We start from the raw sequence: 18869 nt of genomic DNA, 5'->3' as shown, positions 1-18869 counted from the left end.
TTGCTAACACTGTCTCATGTAATCTGCTAAGTGATATTAGGGAACGCGTTGGCGGCTACAGTGAAAAAGGAAATATCTTCAGATAAAAACTGAAAGGAAGCGTTCTGAGAAACTGCATTGTGACCTGTGAATGCAACTCACAGAGTTACACTTTTCTCTTCATTGATCAGTTTGCTAACACAGTTTTCTTCAAAACTGCAGTGGGAAATTTCTTTGCCCAATGAAGCTCATGGTGACAAAGGAAATATCTTCAGATGAAAAGCAGAAATAAGCTTTTGAGAAACTGCTTTGTGATGTGTGAATTCAACTCACTGAGTTACAGCTGTATTTCATGGAGCTGTTTGCTAGTCCAGTTTTTGTTGAATCTGAGAACCGATATACCTGATCACTCGGAGGAGTATACAGGCAAAGAAATTTCCCCAGATAAAAACGAGAAAGAAGATTTCTGAGAAATATCTTTCTGATTTCTGAGTTCACCTCACAGGGTTCCAGCTTTCTGTTCATGTAGCTGTTTGCTAACACTCTTCTCTTGGAATCTGCTTAATGATAATTGGGAGCGCATTGACGGTTACAGTGAAAAAGGAAATAACTTGAGATAAAAACTGAAAGGAAGCGTTCTGAGAAACTTTTATGTGACCTGTGTATTCATCTCACAGAATTCCACCTTTCTGTTCATGTAGCTGTTTGCTAACACTCTTCTCATGGAATCTGCTAAGTGATGTTTGGGAGCGCATTGATGGCTGCAGTTAAAAAGGAAATATCTTCAGAAAAAACTGAAAAGAAGCGTTCTGAGAAACTACATTGTGACCTGTGAATGCAACTCACAGAGTTACACTTTTCTGTATATGTATCAGTTTGCTAACGTAGTTTTCTTCAAAACTGCATTGGTATATTTCTTTGCCCAATGAAGCTTAAGGTGACAAAGGAAATATCTTCAGATAAAAAGTAGAAAGAAGCTTTTTGAGAAATTGCTTTGTGATGTGTGAATTCAACTCACTGAGTTACAGCTGTATTTCATGGAGCTGTTTGCTAGTCCAGTTTTTGTTGATTCTGAGAACTGATATTTCGGATCGCTTGGAGGAGTATACAGCCAAATGAAATAACCCCAGATAAAAACGAGAGAGAAGTTTTGTGAGACATATCTTACTGATCTCTGAGTTCATCTCACAGAGTTCTAATTTTCTGTTCATGTAGCTGTTTGCTAACACTCTTCTCGTGGATTCTGCAAAGTGATATTTGGAGTGCATTGAGGGCTACAGTGAAATAGGAAATATCTTCACATAAAAATTGAAAAGAAACGTTCTGAACAACTTCTATGTGACCTGTTCTTTAACCTCACAGAGTTCCACCTTTCTGGTCATGTAGCTGTTTGCTAACACTCTTCTCATGGAATCTGCTAAGGGATATTTGGGAGCGCATTGACGGCTACAGTGAAAAAGGAAATATCTTCAGATGAAAACTGAAAACAAGCGTTCTGAGAAATTGCATTGTGACGTGTGAATGCAACTCACAGAGTTATACTTTTCTGATCATTGATCAGTTTTCTAACACACTTGTCTTCAAAACTGCAGTGGGATATTTATTTGCCAATGACGCTTATGGTGACAAAGGAAATAACTTCAGATAAAAAGTAGAAAGCTTTCTGAGAAACTGCTTTGTGATGTGTGAATTCAACTCACTGAGTTACAGCTGTATTTCATGGAGCTGTTTGCTAGTCCAGTTTTTGTTGAATCTGAGAATCGATATTTTGGATCGCTTAGAGGAGTACACAGACAAAGGAAATGTCCCCAGATAAAATGAGAAAGAAGATTTCTGAGAAATGTCTTTCTGATCTCTGAGTTCACCTCACAGAATTCCACCTTTCTGTTCATGTAGCTGTTTGCTACAACACTCTTATCGTGGAATCTGCAAAGCGATATTTGGGAGTGCATTGATGGATACCGTGAAAAGGGAAATATCTTCAGATTAAAACTGAAAAAGAAGCGTTCTGAGAAACTTCTATGTGACCTGTGCATTCATGTCACAGAGTTCCACCTTTCTGTTCATGTAGCTCTTTGCTAACACTCTTCTCGTGGAATCTGCTACGTGATATTTAGGAGAGCTTTGAGGGCTACAGTGAAAAAAGAAATATCTTCAGATAAAAACTGAAAAGAAGCGTTCAAAGAAACTGCATTGTGACGTGTGAATGCAACTCACAGAGTTACACTTTTCTCTTCATTTATCAGTTTGCTAACACAGTTTTCCTCAAAACTGCAGTGGAATACTTCTTTGCCCAGTGAAGCTTATGGTGACAAAGGAAATATCTTCATATAAAAAGTAGAAAGAAGCTTTCTGAGAAACTGCTTTGTGATGTGTCAATTGAATTCACTGAGTTACGGCTGTATTTTATGGAGCTGTTGGCTAGTCCAGTTTTTGTTGAATCTGAGAACCGATATTTCGGATTAATTGGAGGAGTATACAGCCAAAGGATATATCCCCAGATAAAAACGAGAAAGAAGATTTCTGAGAAATGTTTCTCTGATGTCTCAGTTCATCTTACAGAGTTCTACCTTTCTGTTCATGTAGCTGTTTGCTAACAATCTTCTCGTGGAATCTACAAAGTGATATTTTGGAGTGCATAGAGGGCTACAGTGAAAAAGGAAATATCTTCAGATAAATACTGGAAGGAAGCGTTCTGAGAAACTTCTTTGTGACCTGTGAATTCATCTCACAGAGTTCCACCTTTCTGTTCATGTAGCTGTTTGCTAACACTCTTCTCGTGGAATCTGCTAAGTGATATTTGGGAGTGCATTGACGGCTACACTGAAAAAGGAAATATCTTCAGATAAAAACTGAAAAGAAGCGTTCTGAGAAACTACACTGTGACGTGTCAATGCAACTCACAGAGTTACACTTTTCTGATCTTTGATCAGTTTGCTAACACAGTTTTCTTCAAAACTGCAGTGGGATATTTCTTTGAACAATGAAGCTTAGGTTGACAAAGGAAATATCTTCAGATAAAAAGTAGAAAGCTTTTTGAGAAACTGCTTTCTGATCTAGAATTCAACTCACAGCGTTACCGCTGTATTACATGGAGCTGTTTGCTAGTCCAGTTTTTGTTGAATCTGAGAACAGATATTTTGGATCGCTTGGAGGAATGCACAGCCAAAGGAAATATCCCCAGATAAAATGAGAAAGAAGACTTCTGAGAAATGTCTTTCTGATCTCTGAGTACATCTCACAAAGTTCCACCTTTCTGTTCATGTAGCTGTTTGCTAACACTCTTATTGTGGAATCTGCAAAGCGATATTTGGGAGCGCATTGACGGATACAGTGAAAAAGGAAATATCTTCAGATTAAAACTGTAAGGAAACTACATTGTGACGTGCGTATGGAACTCACAGAGTTACACTTTTCTGTTCGTTGATCAGTTTGTTAACACAGTTTTATTCAAAACTGCAGTGGAATATTTCTTTGCTCAATGAAGTTTAAGGTAACAAAGGAAATATCTTCAGATAAAAAGTAGAAAGGAGCTTTCTGAGAAACTACTTTGTGATGTGTGAATTCTAATCACTGAGTTACAGCTGTATTGCTCGGAGCTGTTTGCTAGTCTTGTTTTTGTTGAATCTGAGAACAGATATTTCGGATCGCTTGGAAAATTATACAGCCAAAGGAAATATACCCAGATAAAAATGAGAAAAAGATTTCTGAGAAATATCTTTCCGATCTCTGAGTTCACCACAATGACTTCCACCTTTCTCTTCATGTAGCTGTTTGCTAACACTCTTCTCATGGAACCTGCAAAGTGATATTTGTGAGCGTATTGAGGGCTGCAGTGAAAAAGGAAATATCTTCAGATAAAAACTGAAAGGAAGCGTTCTGAGAAACTTCTTTGTGACCTGTGTATTCATCTCACAGAGTTCAACCTTTCTATTAATGTGGCTGTTTGCTAACACTCTTCTCGAGGAATCTACTAAGTGATATTTGGGAGCGCTTTGACAGCTACAGTGAAAAAGGAAATATCTTGAGATAAAAACTGAAAAGAAGCGTTCTGAGAAACTGCATTGTGACGTGTGAATGGAATTCATAGAGTTACACTTTTCAGTTCGTTGATCAGTTTGCTAACACAGTTTTCTTCAAAACTACAGTGGGATGTTTCTTTGCCCAATGAAGGTTTTGGTTTTGGTGACAAAGGAAATATTTTCAGATAAAAAGTAATAAGAATCTTTCTGAGAAACTGCTTTGTGGTGTGTGAATTCAACTCACTGAGTTACAGCTCTATAACATGGAGCTGTTTTCTCGTGCAATCTTGTTGACTCTAATAACCGATATTTCGGATCACTTTGAGGAGTATACAGCCAAAGGAAATATCCCCACTTAAAAACGAGAAAGAAGATTTTTGAGAAATGCCTTTCTGATCTCTGAGATCATCTCACAGAGTTCCACCTTGCTGTTCAAGTAGCTGTTTGCTAACACTCTTCTCGTGGAATCTGCAAAGTGATATTTGGGAGTGCATTGAGGGCTGTAGTGAAAAAGGAAATATCTCCAGATAAATACTGAAAGGAAGCGTTCTGAGAAACTTCTATGTGACCTGTGCATTCATCTCACAGAGTTCCACCTTTCAATTCACGTAGCAGTTTGCTAACACTCTTCTCGTGGAATCTGCTAAGTGATAATTTGTAGTCCATGATGGCTACAGTGAAAAAGGAAATATCTTCAGAAAAAACTGAAAAGAAGCGTTCTGAGAAACTGCATTGTGACGTGACAATGCAACTCAGAGAGTTAAACTTTTCTTTTCATTGATCAGTTTGCTAACACAGTTTTCTGCAAAACTGCAGTGGGATATTTCTTTGCCCAATGAAGCTTATGGTGACAAAGAAAATATCTACAGATAAAAAGTAGAAAGAAGCTTTCTAAGAAACTGCTTTGTGATGTGTGAATTCAACTCACTGAGTTACGATATTTCATGGAGCTGTTTGCTAATCCAGTTTTTGGTGAATCCCAGATCCAATATTACGGATCGCTTGGAGGAGCATACAGCCAAAGGAAATATCCCCAGATAAAAATGAGAAAGAAGATTTCTGTGAAACTTATTTGTGATATGTGAATTCATCTCACCGAGTTACAACTTTGTCTTCACGAAGCAGTTTCCTAACACTCAGTTCGTGGATTCTGCAAAGTGATATTTGGGAGCTCATTGAGGTTTCTGGTGAAGAAGGAAATATCCTCAGATAAAAACAGGAAAGAAGCGTTCTGAGAAACTGCATTGTGACCTGTGAATACAACTCACAGAGTTACACTTTGTTTTTTATTGATCCGTTTGCTAACCCTGTTTTCTTGAAATCTGCATTGGGATATTTCTGAGCGCAAGGAAGCTGACGGTGACAAAGGAAATATCCTCCAATCAAAACTAGAAATTAGCTTTCTGAGAAACTTCTTTGTGATATGTGAATTCATCTCACCGAGTTACAACTTTGTCTTCACGAAGTAGTTTGCTAACACTGTGTTCGTGGATTCTGCAAAGTGATATTTGGGAGCTCATTGAGAGCCATGGTGAAAAAGGAAATATCCTCAGATTAAAACTGGAAAGAAGCGTTCTGAGAAACTGCACTACCATGTGTGAATGCAACTCCCAGTGTTACACATTACTCTTCAGGCATCAGTTTGCTAATAAAGTTTTCTTGAAATCTGCAATGGGATACTTAGCGCTATTAAGCTTACAGTGACAAAGGAGATAGCCTCAGATAAACATGTGAAAGAAGCTTTCTGAGATATTGCTTTCTGATGTGTGACTTCATCTCCCAGAGTTACACCACTATTTCGTGCAGCCGTTTGCTAGCACTGTTTTTGTGGTTTCTGAGAACTGATATTTCGGATGGGTTTGAAGAGTAGAAGGACAAAGGAAATATCCTCCAAGAAAAACTGGAATGAAGCTTTCTGAGAAACCGCTTTGTGATGTGTGAATTCATTTCACAGCTTTACACCTATCTTTCATGGAGGAGTTTGCTAGCACTGATTTAGTGGAATCTCAGAAGTGATATCCTGGATATGGTTGAATCCCATGGTGAATCATGAAAGAACCTCAGAGAAGTCTGCAGAGAAGCCTTCTCGGAAACTTCTTTGGTGTGAGAGAATTCAGCTCACAGGGTTACATCATTGTTTTCATTGAGAACTTTGCTAAGAGTGTTTTCGCAGAATCTGCAAGAAGACACACGGTGGCGCTCCGAGACCACAAATAACCTCAGCTCCAAAAACAAAGATGCTATCTGAGAAACTGCTTTGTGATGTGTGAATTCAACTGACTGAGTTACAGCTGTATTTCGCGGAGGGGTTGGCTAGCCCGGTTTTTGTGGAATCCGAGAACGGATACTTCGGATCCCTTTGAGGACTCTAGAGCCAAAGGAAATATCCTCCGATAAAAATGAGAAAGAAGCTTTCTGAGAAACTTCTTTGTGATCTGTGAATTCATCTCACAGAGTTCCAGCTCTCTCCTCATGAAGCCGTTCGCTAAGACTGTTCTCGTGGAATTGGCAAAGTGATATTTAGGAGCCTATGGAGGGCTATGGTGAAAAAGGAAATATCCTCACATAAAAAGTGGAAAGAAGAGTTCTTAGAAACTGCATTGTGACATGTGAATGCAACTCACAGAGTTACACTTTCCTTTTCATTGATCCGTTTTCTAACCCTGTTTTCTTGAAATCCGCGTTGGGATATATCCGAGCGCAATGAAGCTGACAGTGACAAAGAAAATATCCTCCAATAAAAACTAGAAAGTAGCTTTCTGAGAAATTTCTTTGTGATATGTGAATTCACACTGTGTTCGTGGATTCTGAAAAGTGATATTTGGGAGCTCATTGAGGGCTATGGTGAAAAAGGAAATATCCTCAGATTAAAACTGGATAGAAGAGTTTTGAGAAACTGCAATGTGATGTGTGAATGCAACTCAATGAGTTACACATTTCTCTTCTGGCATCAGTTGGCTAACACAGTTTTCTTGACATCTGCAACGGGATACTTAGTGCAAATAAGCTGACAGTGACAAAGGAGATATCCTCAGATAAACACGTGAAAGAAGTTTTCTGAGAAATTGCTTTCTGATGTGTGGCTTCATCTCCCAGAGTTACACCAGTATTTCGTGCAGCCATTTGCTAGCCTTGTTTTTGTGGATTCTGAGAACTGATATTTCAGACAGGTTTGAAGGGTACAAGGAGAAAGGAAATATCCTCCGAGAAATATCTTTCCTTTTTCCTTTTTCATTGTAGAGGTCAATGTGCTCCCAAATATCACTTAGCAGATTCCACGAGAAGAGTGTCAGCAAACAGCTACATGAACAGAAAGGTGGAACTCTGTGAGGTGAATGAACAGGTCACATAGAAGTTTCTCAGAAAGTTTCCTTTCAGTTTTTATCTGAAGATATTTCCTTTTTCACTGTAGCCCTCAATGCGCTCCCAAACATCACTTTGCAGATTGCACGAGAAGAGTGTTAGCAAACAACTAAATGAACAGAAAGTTGGAACTCTGTGAGGTGAACTTAGAGATCAGAAAGATATTTCTCAGAAATATTCTTTCTCTTTTTTATCTGGGGATATTTCCTTTGGCTGTATAATTCTCCAAATGATCCGAAATATCGGTTCTCAGATTCACCAAAAACTGGACTAGCAAACAGCTCAATGAAATACAGCTGTAACTCAGTGATGAGAATTCACACATCACAAAGCAGTTTCTGAGAAAACTTCTTTCTACTTTTTACCTGAAGATATTTCCTTTTTCACCATAAGCTTCATTGTGAAAAGAAATATCCCACTGCAGTTTTGAAGAAAATTGTGTTAGCAAACTGATCTATGAATAGAAAAGTGTAACTCTGTGAATAGCATTCACAGATCACAAAGCAGTTACTCAGAACGCTTCTTTTCAGTTTTTATCTGAAGATATTTCCTTTTTCACCGTAGCAGTCAATGTACTCCCAAATATCACTTAGCAGACTCCACGAGAAGAGTGTTAGCAAACATCTACACGAACAGAAAGGTGGAACTCTGTGAGATGAATGCACAGGTCACATAGAAGTTTCTCAGAACGCTTCCTTTCAATATTTGTGTGAAGGTAATTCCTTTTTCACTGTAGCCCTCAAGGCGATGCCAAATATCACTTTGCAGATTCCACGAGAAGAGTATTAGCAAACAGCTACATGAACAGAAAGGTTGAACACAGTGAGATGAATACACAGGTCACAGTGAAAAGAAAGGTTCAACTCTGTGAGATGAACTCAGAGATCACAAAAACATTTCTCAGAAATCTTCTTTCTCGTTTTTATCTGGGGATATTTCCTTTGGCTGTATAATTCTCCAAGTGATCCGAAAAATCGGTTCTCAGATTCACCAAAAACTGGACTAGCAAACAGCTCAATGAAATACAGCTGTAACTCAGAGAGTTGAATTGACACATCACAAAGCAGTTTCTGAGAAAACTTCTTTCTACTTTTTAGCTGAAGATATTTCCTTTGTCACCATAAGCTTCATTGGGCAAAGAAATATCCCACTGAAGATTTGAAGAAACCTGTGTTAGCAAACTGATCAATGAACAGAAAAGTATAACTCTGTGAGTTGTATCCACACGTCACAATGCAGTTTCTCAGAATGCTTCTTTTCAGTTTTTATCTGAAGATATTTCCTTTTTCACTGTAGCCGTCAATGCGCTCCCAAATATCACTTAGCAGATTCTAGGAGAAGAGTGTTAGCAAACAGCTACATGAACAGAAAGGTGGAACTCTGTGAGATGAATACACAGGTCACATAGAAGTTTCTCAGAACGCTTCCTTTCTATTTTTATCTGAAGATATTTCCTTTTTCACTGTAGCCCTCAATGGAATCCCAAATATCACTTTGCAGATTCCATGAGAAGAGGGTTAGCAAACAGCTACATGAACAGAAAGGTGGAACTCTGTGAGGTGAATGAACAGGTCACATAGAAGTTGCTCAGAACGCTTCCTTTCAGTTTTTATCTGAAGATATTTCCTTTATCACGTAGCCCTCAAAGCAATCCCAAATATCACTTTGCAGATTACACGAGAAGAGTGTTAGGAAACAGCTACATGAACAGAAAGGTGGAACTCTGTGAGATGAATTCAGAGATCAAAAAGACATTTCTCAGAAATCTTCTTTCTCGTTTTTATCTGGGGATATTTCCTTTGGCTGTATACTCCTCCAAGCGATCTGAAATACTCAGATTCAACAAAAACTGGACTAGGAAAGAGCTGCATGACATACAGCTGTAACTCAGTGAGTAGAATTCACACATCACAAAGCAGTTTCTCAGAAAGCTTCTTTCTACTTTTTACCTGAAGATATTTCCTTGGTCACCGTAAGCTTCATTTGGCAAAGAAATATCCCACTTCAGATTTCAAGAAAGCTGTGTTCGCAAACTGATCAATGAACAGAAAAGTGTAACACTGTGAGTTGCATTCACAGGTCAAAATACAGGTCCTCAGAACGCTTCTTTTCAGTTTTTATCTGAAGATATTTCCTTTCTCACTGTAGCCGTCAGTCGGCTCTCAAATAACACTTAGCAGATTCCATGAGTAGAGTGTTAGCCAACAGCTACATGAACAGAAAGGTGGAACTCTGTGAGGTGAATGCACAGCTCAGATAGAACTTTCTCAGAACACTTCCTTTCAGTTTTTATCTGAAGATATTTCCTTTTTCACAGTAGCCTTCAATGCGCTCCCAAATATCACTTAGCAGATTCGACGAGAAGAGTGTTACCAAACAGCTATGTGAACAGAAAGGTGGAACTCGGTGAGATGAATGCACAGGTGTCATAGAAGTTTCTCAGAACGCTTCCTTACAGTTTTTATCTGAGGATGTTTCCTTTTTCATTGTAGCCCTCAATGCGCTCCCAAATATCACTTAGCAGATTCCACGAGAAGAGTTTTAGCAAACAGCTACATGAATAGAAAGGTGGAACTCTGTGAAATGAATGCACAGGTCACATAGAAGTTTCTCAGAAAGCTTCCTTTCAGTTTTTATCTGAAGATATTTCCTTTTTCACTGTAGCCCCCAAAGCGCTCCCAAATATCACTTTGCAGATTCCACAAGAAGAGTGTTAGCAAACAACTACAAGAACAGAAAGGTGGAACTCTGTGAGGTGAATGCACAAGTCACATAGAAGTTTCTCAGAACGTTTCCTTTCAGTTTTTATCTAAAGAAATTTCCTTTTTCACTGTAGCCTTCAATTGCACTCCCAAATATCACTTTGCAGATTCCACGAGAAGATTCTTAGGAAACAGCTACATGAACAGAAAGGTTGAACTCTGTGAGATGAACTCAGAGATCAGAAAGACATTTCTCAGAAATTTTCTTTCTCGCTTTTATCTGGGGATATTTCCTTTGGCTGTATACTCCTCCAAGCAATCCGAAATATCTGTTCTCAGATTCAGCAAAAACTGGACTGGCAAACAGCTCCAGGAAATACAGCTGTAACTCAGTGAGTAGAACTCACACATCACAAAGCAGTTACTCAGAAAGCTTCTTTCTACTTTTTACCTGAAGACATTTCCTTTGTCACAATAAGCTTCATTGGACAAAGAAATATCCCACTGCTGATATGAAGAAAACTGTGTTAGCAAACTGATCAATGAACAGAAAAGTGTAACTCTGTGAGTTACATTCAAAGGTCACAATGCAGTTTCTCAGAACGCTTCTTTTCAGTTTTTATCTGAAGACATTTCCCTTTTCACTCTAGCCCTAAATGCACTCCCAAATATCACTTAGGAGATTCCACAAGAAGAGTGTTAGCAAACAGCTACATGAACAGAAAGGTGGAACTGTGTGGGGTGAACTCACAGAGAAGAAAGACATTACTCAGAAATCTTCTTTCTCGTTTTCATCTGGGGATATTTCTTTGGCTCTACACTCCTCCAAGCAATCCGAATTATCGGTTCTCAGATTCAACAAAAACTGGACTAGCAAACAGCTCCATGAAATACAGCTGTAACTCAGTGAGTAGAATTCACACATCACAAAGAGGTTTCTCAGGAAGCTTCTTTCTACTTTTAATCTGAAGATATTTCCTTTGTCACCATAAGCTTCATTGGGCAAAGAAATATCCCACTGCAGATTTCAAGAAAACTGTGTAAACTGACCAATGAACAGAAAAGAGTAACTCTCTGAGTTGCACTGACACGTCACAATGCAGTTTCTCAGAACGCTTCTTTTCAGTTTTTATCTGAAGATATTTCCTTTTCACAGTAGCCGTCGATGCGCTACCAAATATCACCTAGCAGATTCCACGAGAAGAGTGTCAGCAAACAGCTACATGAACAGAAAGGTGGAACTCAGTGAGATTAACACAGAGATCAGAAGAACATTTGCAGAAATCTTTCTCTTTTTTATCTGGGGATATATCCTTTGGCTCTATACCCCTCCAAGCGATCCAAGATATCGGTTCTCAGATTCAACAAAAACTGGACTAGCAAACACCTCCAGGAAATACAGCTGTATAATTCAGGGAATTGAATTCACTTATCACAAAGCACTTTCTCAGAAAGTTTCTTTCTACTGTTTATTGAAAATATTCACTTGTCACCGTAAGCTTCATTGGGCAAACAAATATCCCACTGCAGATTTCAAGAAAACTGTGTTAGCAAACTGAACAATGAACAGAAAAGTGTAACTCTGTGAGTTGCATTCACAGGTCACAATGCAGTTTCTCAGAACGCTTCTTTTCAGTTTTTATCTGAAGGTATTTCCTTTTTCACTGGAGCCATCAAAGGACTCCTAAATATCTCTTAGCAGATTCCACGAGAAGAGTGTTAGCAAACAGCTACATGAACAGAAAGGTGGAACTCTCTGAGATGAACTCAGAGATCAGAAAGACATTTCACTGAAATCTTCTTTCTCATTTTTATCTGGGGATATTTCTTTTGGCTGTATACTCCTCCAAGAGTTCCGAAATATCTGTTCTCAGATTCAACAAAAACTGGACTAGCAAACAGCTCCATGAAATACGTCTGTAACTCAGTGAGTTGAATTCACACATCACAAAGCAGTTTCTCAGAAAGCTTCTTTTTACTTTTTATCTGAAGATATTTCCTTTGTCACTATAAGTTTCATGGGGCAAAGAAATATTCCATTATAGATTTCAAGAAAACTGTGTTAGCAAACTCATCAATGAACAGAAAAGTGTAACTCTGTGAGTTGCATTCACAGGTCACAATGCAGTTTCTCAGAACGCTTCTTTTCAGTTTTTATCTGAAGGTATTTCCTTTTTCGCTGGAGCCATCAAAGGACTCCTAAATATCTCTTAGCAGATTCCACGAGAAGAGTGTTAGCAAACAGCTACATGAACAGAAACGTGGAACTCTCTGAGATGAACTCAGAGATCAGAAAGACATTTCACTGAAATCTTCTTTCTCATTTTTATCTGGGGATATTTCTTTTGGCTGTATACTCCTCCAAGAGTTCCGAAATATCTGTTCTCAGATTCAACAAAAACTGGACTAGCAAACAGCTCCATGAAATACGTCTGTAACTCAGTGAGTTGAATTCACACATCACAAAGCAGTTTCTCAGAAAGCTTCTTTTTACTTTTTATCTGAAGATATTTCCTTTGTCACTATAAGTTTCATGGGGCAAAGAAATATTCCATTATAGATTTCAAGAAAACTGTGTTAGCAAACTCATCAATGAACAGAAAAGTGTAACTCTGTGAGTTGCTTTCACACGTCACAATGCAGTTTCTCAGAACTCTTCTTTTCAGTTTTTATCTGAAAATATTTCCTTTTTCGCTGTAGCTGTCAACGGGCTCTCAAATATCACTTAGCAGATTCCACGAGAAGAGTGTTAGCAAACAGCCGAATAAACAAAAAGGTGGAACTCTGTGAGATGAATGCACAGTTCTCATAAAAGTTACTCAGAACGCTTCCTTACATTTTTATCTGAAGATGTTTCCTTTTTCATTGTAGCCCTCAAAGTACTCCACAATATCACTTAGCAGATTCCACGAAAAGAGTGTTAGCAAACAGCTACATGAACAGAAAGGTAGAACTCTGTGAGATGAACTCAGAGATCAGAAAAACATTTCTCAGAAATCTTCTTTCTCGTTTTTATCTGGGGATATTTTCTTTGGCTGTATACTCCTCCAAGTGATCCGAAATATCGGTTGTCAGATTCAACAAAAACTGGACTAGCAAACAGCTCCATGAAATAGAGCTGTAACTCAGTGCGTTGAACTCACACATCACAAAGCAGTTTCCCAGAAAACTTCTTTCTACTTTTTATCTGAAGATATTTCCTTTGTCACCATAAGTTTCATAGGGCAAAGAAATATTCCACTGTAGATTGCAAGAGAACTGTGTTAGTAAACTCATCAATGAACAGAAAAGTGTAGCTCTGTGAGTTGCATTCACACATCACAATGCAGTTTCTCAGAACGCTTCTTTTCAGTTTTTATCTGAGGATGTTTCCTTTTTCACTGTAGCCATCAATGGGCTCCCAAATATCACTTCGCAGATTCCACGAGAAGAGTGTTAGCAAACAGCTACATGAACAGAAAGGTGGAACTCTGTGAGATGAATGCACAGGTCACATAGAAGTTTCTCAGGACGCTTCCTTTCAGTATTTATCTGAAGATATTTCCTTTTTCACTGTTGCCCTCAATGCGCTTCCAAATATCACTTTGCAGATTCCACGAGAAGTGTGTTGGCAAACAGCTACATGAACAGAAAGGTAGAATTTTGTGAGATGAACTCAGAGATCAGAAAGGCATTTCTCAGAAATCTTCTTTCTCGTTTTTATCTGGGGATAATTCCTTTGGCTGTATACTCCTCCAAGCGATCCGAAATATCAGTTCTCAGAATCAACAAAAACTGGACTAGCAAACAGCTCCATGAAATACAGCTGTAACTCAGTGAGTAGAATTCACACATCACGAAGCAGTTTCTGAGAAAGCTTCTATCTACTTTTTATTTGAATATATTTCCATTGTCACCATAAGCTTCATTGGGCAAAGAAATATTCCACTGCAGATTTCAAGAAAACTGTGTTAGCAAACTGATCAATGAACAGAAAAGTGTAACTGTGAGTTTCATGCACACGACACAATGCAGTGTCTCAGAACGCTTCTTTTCAGTTTTTATCTGAAAATCTTTCCTTTTTCACTGTAGCCGTCAATGCGCTCCCAAATATGCCTTAGCAGATTCCACGAGAAAAGTGTTAGTAAACAGTAACAAGAACAGAAAGGTGGAACTCTCTGAGATGAATGCACAGGTCACTTAGAAGTTTCTCAGAACGCTTCCTTTCAGTTTGTTCTGAAGATGTTTCCTTTTTCAATGTAGCCCTCAATGCGCTCCCAAATATCACTTAGCAATTTCCCCGAGAAGAGTGTTAGCAAACAGCTACATGAAGAGAAAGGTGGAACTCTGTGAGATGAACTCATAGTTCAGAAAGACATTTCTCAGAAATCTTTTTTCTCGTTTCTATCTGGGGATATTTCCTTTGGCTGTATACCCCTCCAAGTCATCCGAAATATCAGTTCTGAGATTCAACAAAAACTGGACTAGCAAACACCTCCAGGAAATACAGCTGTAATTCAGGGAATGGAATTCACTCATCACAAATCAGTTTCTCAGAAAGCTTTTTTCTACTGTTTATCTGAAGATATTCCCTTGTCACCGTCAGCTTCTTTGGGCAAACAAATATCCCACTGCAGATTTCAAGAAAGCTGTGTTTGCAAACTGAACAATGAAAAGAAAAGTGTAACTTTGTGAGTTGCATTCACAGGTCACAATGTAGTTTCTCAGAACACTTCTTTTCAGTTTTTATCTGAAGATATTTCCTTTTTCACTGTAGCCGTCAAAGGACTCCTAAATATCTCTTAGCAGATTCCACGAGAAGAGTGTTAGCAAACAGCTACATGAACAGAAAGGTGGAACTCTCTGAGATGAACTCAGAGATCAGAAAGATATTTCTCTTAAATCTTCTTTCTCATTTTTATCTGGGGATATTTCTTTTGGCTGTATACTCCTCCAAGAGATCCAAAATATCGGTTCTCAGATTCAACAAATACTGGACTAGCAAACGGCTCTATGAAATACATCTGTAACTCAGTGATTTGAATTAATACATCACAAAGCAGTTTCTCAGAAAGCTTCTTTTTACTTTTTATCTGAAGATATTTCCTTTGTCACCATAAGTTTCATTTGGCAAAGAAATATTCCACTGTAGATTTCAAGAAAACTGTGTTAGCAAACTCATCAATGAACAGAAAAGTGTAGATCTGTGAGTAGTATTCACACGTCACAATGCAGTTTCTCAGAACTCTTCTTTTCAGTTTTTACCTGAAAATATTTCCTTTTTCACTGTAGCCGTCAATGGGCTCCCAAATATCACTTAGCAGATTCCACGAGAAGAGTGTTAGCAAATAGCTGTATGAACAGAATGGTGGAACTCTGTGAGATGACTGCACGGGTCTCATAAATGTTACTCAGAACGCTTCCTTACAGTTTTTATCTGAAGATGTTTCCTTTTCAATCGTAGCCCTCAATGTGCTCCCAAATATCACTTAGCAGATTCCACGAGAAGAGTGTTAGCAAACAGCTACATGAACAGAAAGGTGGAACTCTGTGAGATTAACTCAGAAAAACATTTCTCAGAAATCTTCATTCTCGTTTTTTTCTGGGGATATTTTCTTTGGCTGTATACTCCTCCAAGTGGTCCGAAATATCGGTTGTCAGATTCAACAAAAACTGGACTAGCAAACAGCTCCACGAAATAGAGCTGTAACTCAGTGCGTTGAACTCACACATCACAAAGCAGTTTCCCAGAAAGCTTCTTTCTACTTTTTATCTGAAGATATTTCCTTTGTCACCATAAGTTTCATAGGGCAAAGAAATATTCCACTGTAGATTGCAAGAGAACTGTGTTAGTAAACTCATCAATGAACAGAAAAGTGTAACTCTGTGAGTTGCATTCACACATCACAATGCAGTTTCTCAGAACGCTTCTTTTCAGTTTCTATCTGAAGATATTTCCTTTTTCACTGTAGCCGTCAATGGGCTCCCAAATATCACTTCGCAGATTCCACGAGAAGAGTGTTAGCAAATAGCCACATGAACAGAAAGGTGGAACTCTGTGAGATGAATGCACAGGTCACATAGAAGTTTCTCAGGACGCTTCCTTTCAGTATTTATCTGAAGATATTTCCTTTTTCACTGTTGCCCTCAATGCGCTTCCAAATATCACTTTGCAGATTCCACGAGAAGTGTGTTGGCAAACAGCTACATGAACAGAAAGGTAGAATTTTGTGAGATGAACTCAGAGATCAGAAAGGCATTTCTCAGAAATCTTCTTTCTCGTTTTTATCTGGGGATAATTTTTTTGGCTGTATACTCCTCAAGGGATCCGAAATATCGGTTCTGAGATTCAACAAAAACTGGACTGGGAAACAGCTCCATGAAATACAGCTGTAACTCAGTGAGTTGAACTCACACATCACGAAGCAGTTTCTGAGAAAGCTTCTTTCTACATTTTATACGAAGATATTTCCTTTGTCACCATAAGCTTCATTGGGCAAAGAAATATCCCACTGCAGATTTCAAGAAAACTGTGTTAGCAAACTGATCAATGAACAGAAAAGTATAACTCTGTGAGTTGCATTCACACGTCACAATGCAGTTTCTCAGAACGCTTCTTTCAGTTTTTATCTGAAGATATTTCCTTTTTCACTTTAGCCCTCAATGGGCTCCCAAATATCACTCTACAGATTAAACGAGAAGAGTGTTAGCAAAGAGCTACATGAACAGAAAGGTGGAACTATGTGAGATGAACTCAGAGATCAGAAAAACATTTCTCAGAAATCTTCTTTCTCATTTTTATCCGGGGATATTTCCTTTGGCTGTATACTCCTCCAAGTGATCCGAAATGTCGGTTCTCAGATTCAACCAAAACTGGACTGGCAAACAGCTTAATGAAATACCGCTGTAACTCAGTGAGTTGAATTCACACATCACAAAGCAGTTTCTCAGAAAGCTTCTTTCTACTTTTTACCTGAAGATATTTCCTTTGTCACCATAAGCTTCATTGGGCAAAGAGATATCCCACTGCATATTTGAAGAAAACTGTGTTAGCAAACTGATCAATGAACAGAAATGTATAATTCTGTGAGTTGCATTCACACGTCACAATGCAGTTTCTCAGAACGCTTCTTTTCAGTTTTTATTTCAAGAGGTTTCCTTTTTCACTGTAGCGGTCAATGTACTCCCAAATATTACTTTGCAGATTCCATGAGAAGAGTGTTAGCAAACAGCTACATGAACAGAAAGGTGGAACACTGTTAGATGAATGCACAGGTCACAGAGAAGTTTCTCAGGACGCTTCCGTTTAGTATTTATCGAAGATATTTCCTTTTTCACTGTCGCCCTCAATGCGCTCCAAAATATCCTTTGCAGACTTCAAAAGAAGAGTGTTAGCAAGCAGCTACATGAACAGAAAGGTAGAACTCTGTGAGATGAATTCAGAGATCAGAAAGACATTTCTCAGACATCTTCTTTCTCTCTCTTTTTTTTGGGGGGGTATTTTATTTAAAATATAAAGAGTTTTCACAATTCATTAAGAGAAAGGTGAACACTCTAAAAGAAAGGTGGGCAATTTACAAAAAAATGAAATACAAATCATCAATAAGTAGAGATATAACTGAAATAAGTTGGAGGTGAAATTCTCTCCTCAGACTGAAAGACGAAAAAGAATCATCCGTATATCACCTATGAGGCCATGAGGAAATGGGAATCCTCACACACCCTAGCAAGGTTTGGCAATTTCCAAACCGTAAATGTGCATTCACTTTGACCTGGCAATTTCATTTACAGAATACCATCCTAAAGAAATAATCATAGGCTGGGTGCGGTGGCTCAAACCTGTAATCCCAGCACTTTGGGAGGCTGAGGCAAGTGAATCACTTGAGGTCAGGAGTTCAAACTAGCCTGGCCAACATGGTGAAACTCCGTCTCTACTAAAATCACAAAAAATTAAAAAAAAAAAAATAGCCAGACATGGTGGCGGGCACTTGTAGTCCCAGCTGCTTGGGAGGCTGAGGCAGTGGAATAGCTTGAATTCAGGAGGCGGAGGTTGCAGTGAGCCTGGGCAACAGAACAAGCCTTCATCTCAAAAAGAAAAAAGAAAAATAAACAATCGTAGATGTGCAAAAAGATTTAGCTACACACAACATTTATTGCAGCACTGTCAATAATATATAGAAATAGTTGAAAAACCTAAATACCAAAACTGGGGATTAGTTAAAAATATTATAGCTTAAGAACCAATCACTAGAATATTATAGCCTTTAAAAGTGATTATTTAAAAAGTGAGTATATTGATCTATATTGGCTATGTTATCATATAGTTTTAGATATTTAATATATATAAAGTGGCTTGGTTTGGAGATTGGGGATCTAAAGGTATATAAACATGTTATTGATAATGTGTGTCATTACATATATATCAAAATATTAACACTTATTCATAGGCTCTAACTCTTATTTATGCCTTTCATTTCCTTCTAAATTTTTTGCAATGATTGCTTTCTATGCAAGGGAAAAAATACAACTATTTCATAAAGAGGATGCACATGTGGGCAAATACTCTTAAGCTGGAAACATCCTTTTTGGCCACTGACAACTCACAGAGTAAACAAAAAAGACTAAAGTGCATCATTTAAAATTAGGGTAGCCATACAATTTATCATCTAAACCAGGACACTTTCGATTCTGAAAGGGGAAGCTATTAATACTTTTACTGGGACAAGTAGCATAATCCAGGACTCCCTAGGCAGACTCAGCTGTTTGGTCAGCTTACTTAGAATGAAAATTTTAAATACTTTGTCTCCAAAAACGACCCTGTGTT

Source organism: Macaca mulatta, chromosome 11 (genome assembly GCF_049350105.2).
Source record: "Macaca mulatta isolate MMU2019108-1 chromosome 11, T2T-MMU8v2.0, whole genome shotgun sequence".
NCBI lineage: Eukaryota > Metazoa > Chordata > Mammalia > Primates > Cercopithecidae > Macaca > Macaca mulatta.
Note: the sequence above shows the minus strand (reverse complement) of the source record.